Consider the following 9,011-nt stretch of genomic DNA (forward strand, 5'->3'; position numbering starts at 1 on the left):
AATACTAGATGGCTGGAGGTTTTTTTTACAAATATGCGCGCACCTGGTCGGACCGCACCCCACCTGGTCGGACCGCACCCCACCTGGTCGGACCGCACCGGGTCGCTCTTGTCTCCTCCCTCCCGCAACCCATATCCTCTCGCTCTCCGCTTCCTTATCCTCTCGCTCTCCGCTTCCTCTCCTCCGAACCCTAGCGAAATCCCGTCCGCGCCGCCGCCGTCGCCTTCCGCCGCCGCAGCCATTGCCGACGCCCTCCTCCGCCTCCTCTGTCTCCTCCTTCATGTCGTCTTCCAGCTCCATGCACTCAGCGCTGCGTGGCCGCTCCGTTGTTGTACCACTGATCGGGTGCCCGGATTGCGGCGAGCAGGTGAGGTTCTACCGGTCTAGCACCGATGAGCACGATGGATGGATCTTCTACAAGTGCGTGAACCACCATGTAAGTGCCAGTTCAGTAGATTCATGCCGTGTCAGCTCACTTTAGTAATGAAGCAGAGCAACTGGTTAACTAATGCAGTAGTTTAGAGCAATGCAGTAGTTGAATCATTGAATCTATAATTTTCTGGAGTTGGTTAACTAATTTTGCCACTGATTAATCAGGTCACTTGTGATTTCTGGCACTGGGAGCTTGAGTATGTGCAGCATCTGGTTGAAACAAGGCGTCTGGTTGGTGATGCTGATGTAGATGCAATTGGTGCTGTTGAGGACAAGAGGGAAGAGCTTGAGAGGCAGAGGACTGAATCAATGGCAGGCAGAGGCACAGCTGGAAGGGTCATGGCTGGGAGAGGCAGGGCTGGAAGAGATAATTATGGCAGCTCCAGTGAGAATAAGTATGCTACCAAGCAGCAAATTGCTATGCTTTTAGGGTTAGGCAGAGAGATTTTGATGCTGCTGAAGCTGATGATTGGTTTTGTTATAGTGCTTTGTGTGATGTGTTTCACCTTAATTATGAAGAAGTGAAGTGTTGTTAATTCAATAGGTGCAGGTGTGTAAACTGAGCATACTAAAATGGTTGCTTTTGTTTGCTCAGTAATGCTTAGTTGTAATGGTTGTTGTAATGGATAATATGTCAGTAATGTGAAGCCTGCTTGACCTACTTGCTTTGAAATGCTAGACCTAATTGCTTTGAAAAAACTGACAGATGTATTTCATGTCAGAAGTGTAGTTAAACTAATTCTGACAGAATGTTTGCAGTTCACTGAATTTTTATGGTTAACTGAATTTAGTTTGCAAAGTTAACCTCATTGTACTTAATCTCGTTGCTTTCAAAATAATTGTTGTACTGAACTAACTTTGCAAACTTTGCAAACTAATTGCTGTACTAAATGAAGTAAGTGAATCTCAGCACAACTGAACTCAAAAGCAAGCATGTACTTGCACCTGCTGCAAACACCCACCCAGCAACTTGCACTCTACATGTAGCTTTGGTCCACCAGTCGACCACCACCACCACCATCAGATCCCCTTCTTCCTCATCATTCATCTTCAATTTCGTGCACCACCAGATCCCTTCTCTCCTCTGTCCAATAGCACCAATAGATCCCCTTCTTATCTTTAGCTAGCAGCAACCATGGTGTCCTGGAATGATCTTCCCACTTCTTCTGAAGATGACTCAGTGACCAACAAGGTTAGTGTGCTCTTCAATCTCACACAAATCCACTCTAGGGTTTCTCAGCTAGGGTTTCTCTCTCAATTGATTCCAAATGTCTCTCTTTTGTTTAGCCACCTGCCACAATATCCTATGAGGAATGGAGTGGCTTGGCTACAGATCTGCCTAGCTTTAGATGTGAGCATGGATCTTTGTGTGAGAAGAATGTGGCATTTGAATCTGTTGATACTGGCAGAAGGTTTCTAGCTTGTGCACAAAAGGTTAGTAATTTTTTTTGCATTTGGCACTGTTAAACATTTTTCTCTTTGTAGTATGTCTTAAGTTCCATCATCAGGCACAGTACTGAATACTGGCAGTTAACTGAATCTCTTTTTTGTATGTTCTAAATTGTTAGGAAGTACCCAAATGCAGATATGTTGAGTAGGTTGACCCTGAGTGGCATGATGCTCTGAAGATGAGCCTAGCTACTATATGGACCATGTATGAAGAGGAGAAAAAACAGAGGCTCAGACAGAATGTTGTGAGTGCTGAAGAAAATATGAAGGTTCTTGAAGAGAAGAAGAAGATGGAGAATGAGTTGAGGCATTTCAAACTTGATTTTGCTAAGATGGTGGCTGAGAAGGAGCAGGCAATGAGCCAACTAGGCAGCACACAACTTACTCTGACTGATCTAAAGGAAGAAATTGAGAAGAAGAAGATTGCAGACAAGTCAGTAACCAACATTCATCAGGTATTCAGGGTTAAAGCAGAGAAAGAGAGGGACCAAGCAGTGCAAGAGAGGGATGACTTGAAGCATGAGAAAAGGAAGCTTGAGTACATGATTGGTGACCTATTCAAACAGACAGAGGCCACCAAGGAGAAGATAAGGAAGCTGAAGGGCATGCTAAATGAATTTGATTGAATCTGTGTCATTGTAAAAAAACCACTTTGTATCTTTCCTCTTGGATTTGTGTCAACTAAATTGTGTTAAGATAAGATATTGAAGTTGAAGTGGGTTAAGATAAGAAACTGAAGTTGGTTCAGATAAGAAAATGAAGTTAACTGTCTCTGTCTTATATGACTGAATTTGCCTGAATTTATATGCCTGCAGTTGCTGTTTCATATGACTAAATTTGTCTGAATTTATATGTCTGCAGTAGCTGTTTTATATGACTGAATTTGTATGCCTGTACCAAATTTTTCTTAAAGAAAAAAATTACACAAAAAGAGTTTTGCCTAGGTCTCGAACCTAGGACCTGTGGTATTGAACATTGGTGGCAATGCCAGTGTGGTAAGTAGTAGTGCTTTGATCAAGGGCAGGTACTAACGTAGCTATTTAGCAGTTGCTAGTGGCCCAATGGCTCACGCCTCTTCCGTTTCCTTGTCTGCTCTTTAAGCCCGCCCACCCACCGCTCCACTCTCCACTCTCCACTCAGTCCACCGCGTCGCCTCGGTTACCCTGCACCAAACCCCCACGCAAGAAAACCCTCGCCGTCGACCACCACACCGCCGCTGCGGACATGAAGAACTGCCCTGCCTGGAAGAGGGTCATCGATGACCTCGCAGGCGACGACAAGGCCATGCGCGTGGACCTGGCGGAGATCGGGAAGTGATTCCCCAGCTGTTCGACGCTGCGTCACCATGCGCGTGGCCTCTTAAAGGTCATGACCGACGACGAGCTGGACCGCGCCTGCCCCGACCACAACGGTATCCACTATGCACTCGTCCTCCGCTTTGCGATGCAGGAGACGCGCTCCGACGACCCGGGGCAACGAGCCCGGTGGTGGATGTACCGGTCCGCCACTACGCCGCGGCAGCCGGATCCGGTGCGCGTCCGCCACAACGTCGACCTGGCTGTCCCCGCACCTGTCAACACTGCCTACTGGGACCACTACCAGCCCGACTACCTCGGGCGCGATGATGTCTCCGAGTACATCTCATCCGACTCAGAGTACGACTCCGGCTCCGACGACGACTCTGGCTACGCCGCCGACTCGTCCTGGTCGACTGGCTGGGAGGAGCCGGAGGTGATTGTGCTCTCTGACGACGAGCCGGAGGTCAGTGTGGCGGCGCCCGTCGTTCCCGAGCTGGAGGTCCACATGGTGGCGCCGGTCGCCAGGGAGGGTGACAAGCACCGCCCCATTGACATCGAGCTGCTTCCTAATGTTCCTGATCGTCAAGCAGGAGGTGGAGGTGGTCTTGGCCCTGCAAGCACAGGACGTCGCAGCACAGCCAGAGAGGAAGAAGAAGAGGAAGGTGGCAGCTGACATGGAGGTTCGCTGCTCGGAGCGCCTCCAGAAGTTGAAGAACTGAAGATGATGCAGTTGCAGTAGAAGGCATGAAGAAGATGCAGTTGCAGTAGTTAGGTATGCTGAAATATACAGATTTTCACCATATAAGTTATAAAATATTAGTTTGTTAGGTGTGCTTGTATATTAAGCACATAAGTTATTTGTAATTTCTGTCTGTTGAACTCTGTTGAACTGGTTGTTGATGCTATATAAGTGTTGAACTGGATGTGATGCTATATATGTGCTAAACTGTGTTGATGCAAAAGTGGCAGTAATCCAAAAGTGTTTTGTTGCTATGTAATGGTGTTGATGCAGTCTTGTTGCTATATAAGGCAACAATCCAAAATTCTCTTGTTGCTATGTAAAGCAATAATTCCAAAAGAAGTAGCTGCTAAGGTTTGAATCTTAACTGAATTTTTGTCTGAATCTTTGTCTTAATTGAATTCTGTCTTAACTGAATTATGTCTTAACTGAATTATGTCTTAACAAAATACAGACAGCTGTTAAGATTCAGTTAACTATAATCAAATCAGTTAGCTTTTCAAACTAAATTCAGACAACTGTAAAAAATCTGTTAGCTTTCAAACTAAATTCAGATATCTTTGCAAACTACATTCGGTCAACTGTAAAATTCAGATAACTTTGAATTCAGTGAACTGTAAAAATTCAGTTAAGTAGGTTGGAGGGGAGTGGAAATATAATAAGTAGGTTGTCAAGTAACACTTGAGCAAAGCACTGTTCCTATCACACTGGCATTGCACCCTGTTTATCACACCACGGGTCCTGGGTTTGACACCCAGGCCAACCTTTTTGTATTAATTTTTAAATTTTATGCAGTTAATTATCTATACTCCAACAGTGAATAAATCAATGAACTCCAACTGAATAATAAAGCCACTGAACTCCAACAGTTTTCATTTGGGATTTCTTTTCATTTTGAACTCCAACAATTTTCATTTTGAATGGCAGTATGAAGCCACTGAATCTTCACATTTCCAACAGTTCAAAGAGTCTCATTGTAGTTTTTGCCAAAATATTACAAGTGCAAAAGCACTGAATCATCCCAACTCCAACAGTTTCAAAGAGTCTCATTTAAGTTTTTTGCCAAAAAATTACAAGTGCAAAAGCACTGAATCATCTAAACTCATCAAACATATTCACTCTCTTCGGCTTCTTGGGCACATGTCCACTTGGTCCTGCCTGCTTCCTCTGCTCAGCTCTTAATCTTTTGGCCTCTTTTTGTTGTATCTTCTTGGCTTCTTGATCTTCTTTTCTCTTCAGTGCTGTCATAGCTCTCTTTGCTTCTTGATCTTCTTTTCTCTTTAGTGTTGCCTCTGCTTTAGCTGCCATTGCTTCAAGGGCTCTGGCCTCCTTCTCTTCTTGCAATGTAGCTTTTCTTGCTACTGCAGCTTTCTTCCTTGCTGCAGATTCCAAAGCTTTCTTCTCTTGTGCTGTTCTTCTTCTTGTTTGTGAAGACTCTACTTTTCTCCTTACAATTTCTTGCCTTTTTGCTTCTGCCTCCTCTGCTTTCTTCTCTGCCATCTCATTCATGGCCTCAAGTGCTGCATCTCTCCTGGCTGCCATCTGTCTTTCTTTGTCTCTCTTCATCTTCAGCAACTTCATGGTCAGGTTGCCTTCATTTGTAGTTGTTGTTGTCTGTGCTGCAGTGTGAGAACTGGCTGCATTTGAGATGAATGAGGAATCTGGCAAAATGATTTCAGGTTCTTCTCTAGGAACAGGTCTGGATTGTTGCATCCTATGAAGCATTGTAAATCCAAAGTCCTGCACCTGTACAAAACAAACATCACATGAAAACATCAGTACAACAAAAATGACTGGACAAAAGAGGTCAAAATTAAGGGACAAAAGTGGAGAATTTGCCTGAAAAACAACTGGTGCATCTGCTCCATCATCTTGTGTGACAATGACCTCATCATCTTGTGTGACAATGACCTCCTCATGTGTATCATGGCCATCAACATGGGCCTCCTCATGTGTAACTTGGTCATCAACATGGACCTCCTCCTGTGTAAGTTAACCATCCTCTTGTGTGACCTGAACCTCCTCCTGTGTACCTTGGCCATCATCTTGTTGTGCCAAAACAATTTCATCATCTGACACATCATCAGGAATGGCCCTTGGACCCCTTCTTGTTGTTCTCTCTGCTAGATTTGGCAAAATGCCAGCCTTTTTGAGATTACATCCTTTGATGTTGTGGCCTGTTTCATGGCAGTATGAACATGTTATTGTGATTCCATGTCTGCTCATCACCTTGGTTCCATCTTTTTTTTCAATCTCATAAGGCTGCTTTCTCCTACTTTTGTTTGAAGGCCTCCCTACTTTTTTTTCAAAGACAGGTGGCTTGATTTCACAGCCATTCATCTTCTGCCACTCACTCCTATCTCTGCAAGGCTTGATAATGGGTTTGTATGCTAGCTTGAATGCTTCTATACTGTAGCAGGAGTGCACCAAACTCTCAGGATCAATCCTCTCATGTCTGCAGCATGCAATTGCATGGTGACATGGAACTCCACTAAGATCCCACCTTTTGCATGTACAACTTTCTTCCTTCAGGTCAATAATGTATGTCCTGTTCCTATTGTCAACCTGAAAGATGCCATCACCAGCCCCTGAAACCATGCATGTAGCTGACAGCTCTATATTCTTCTCAATTCTTTTCCTAATTTTTGGGCATATTGAGCCAGGCCAGGTCTCTGCCTCTTTTCTTTTGTTGTAGAACCTGACCATGAGTTGTGTTTTGATCTTGTCAATCATTGATCTGAGATGCATCTCCCTAGCCTCAAGAATATATTTGTTGAAAACCTCATAGTTGTTGTTCAGAAGGATATCACACTTGACCAATTCTCTTTGGAAGCCCCTAACCCAAGTGTTGGGTGGTAGCTGCTCAAGCCACTTGTATGCTTCTAGGCTTATGACCTTTATTTCCTATATGCTTGCAGCCCACAGTTCTGGTGTTGTGCTCCTTGCACACTTCTATAGCTGGTTTTTAAGAACATCTCCTTTGTGCGTTTGCTAAAAATTCTGCCATATATGCCTAACATAGTGTCTGTGCTCTGCATCAGGAAAGTGCTGCCTCACTCCCTTGATCAGGCCCTTTTGCTTGTCTGACATTATAGTCCATGGGTCTGTGTTTAAAATTCCCAAGTCACTCTTCAGATTTGACAGAAACCATTTCCATGTGTCAGTGTTCTCTACCTCAACAACTGCAAAAGCTAGAGAGTAAATGCAGTCATTAGGATCCATGCCAATAGCACACAACATAACACCTCCATACTTTGTCTTCAGGTGGCATCCATCCAAACAAATGACAGGCCTACAAGCTTGCATGAAACCTCTTTTGCAGGCATCCAGAGAGAAATAACAACTTGCAAATATGCCATTACTGACACCCACATAGAAAGAACTCCCCGGGTTTGATCTTCTGAATTCTTGTGCATAATCTCACATGCAGTTGTACTGCTCCAACTCATCTCCTTCAATAACTTTCTTCACTAACCTCTTAGCCCTTCTAAGCTTGCTTCTTGTTGCTGTCATGTTCCAATCTTTCTGAACCACCCTTGCAAAAAATTTCATGTTCATGTTTTCATCTGCTCTGAAAGAATCAAGATATTTTCCAGCCATAAAAGGAGCAGTGAATGACTTAACACACCATTTCTTTATGCATGTATGCTTTGGGTTGTATTTCTTGATCATGAAGCAATTGATTCTCCCATCAAATGATGCATACAAGGTCCAAGGGCACCCATCTTCACAAATGGCATTCAGTCTTTTTCTATCATTTCTAGGGCACCTAATGTCAACTCTCTCCTGACAGTTGTACTCTTTGATAGCTTTCCTAAGGAACTCAACAGATCCAAAGGTCTGGCCAACTTGAAACTGTGGTTTAGTCAGGTCTTCCTCTCTAAAACTTTTGAAATTCAGCTTCACCTTATCTTCATCAGAGGATGGCAGACAAATATCCACATCTTCAGTATGATCATCAACTTCTTCTTGGACTGCTGGTCATTTGCCCTTCTCACAATCAACATGTTTGTCAAACAAGTCATCATCATCCTGTAGATCAATGTCTGAATCAACAATTTGTGGAATATAATCGTCATCTGAATCCTGCACTACTGTGTCTGCTACATCCATGTTCAAAAACCTACAGGATTTCCTTGCCCTAAACCCAAACTGAGATGAAAGGTAAGTAGTTCCAGGCTGGGGTGGACTTGGTATGAAATCATCTTCTTCTGACTCTGCTCCACTTTCTGACTCTGCTTCATCTAGCTCATGCTCTTGATCAGAATCATGCTCTTGATCATGCTGAGCCAGCTCATGTTCCACTAGAGTGAGCTGATCCTGCTCCTCTTGCAACTGCTGTGTCTGCTCTACTTGCTGGTGGTGGGCATTCTCCTTCTTTGGCCTAATGCCACTGAACCTGACAATTGGTGGATCCTCATCATCAGAGTGGGCTTGAACAACAGAAATATATGATCTCATGCTCTCATCATGATCAAGAAATATCTGTTGGAAGTGGTTGCCATTTAGAACACAATCCTTCATGTTTTCTGTCATAGTGTTGTCCCCTATCTTGATCTCTCTTAATCCATTCTTATACATTGTCAATCCAGGAACACACCAATAAGCCCTGATCCTGCCCTCAAACTCATATCCAATTTCCTCCACTAGACTGGCAACAACATTAGGTGTCCAATTATCTATGTCACAGTAATCATACCAAATGGAGTGACCTTTGTGATAACCCCTATGCTTGCCAGCACACAGAAAGTAGCCACCATGTATGACCTCAACAGAGAAGTGGTTGCTTAAGTGACCTGCAAAACAATCAAGTTGAAAAAGTTCAGATATTTCAGACTACAGAGAGATTCAGACATTTCAGACTACAGTTCAAAGATTCAGACTTTTTTACTTTTTCAGAAAGAAAAACAGAGATTCATGGCTCCAATTAACAAATGTATGATCTTACAGGTCGAAAAGCAACCATCTTTGGTCAATCTGACACAATGTAATTGCAAATTACAACAATTTTTGGGTCCAATTAACACTCTGACACTAAGAGCAAACTTTACTGCTTAAACCCTAGACCCCTGGACCGATGAAGAATTGGGAGG

This window comes from Triticum dicoccoides, chromosome 7A, assembly GCF_002162155.2.
Source record: "Triticum dicoccoides isolate Atlit2015 ecotype Zavitan chromosome 7A, WEW_v2.0, whole genome shotgun sequence".
NCBI classification, from domain to species: Eukaryota; Viridiplantae; Streptophyta; class Magnoliopsida; order Poales; family Poaceae; genus Triticum; species Triticum dicoccoides.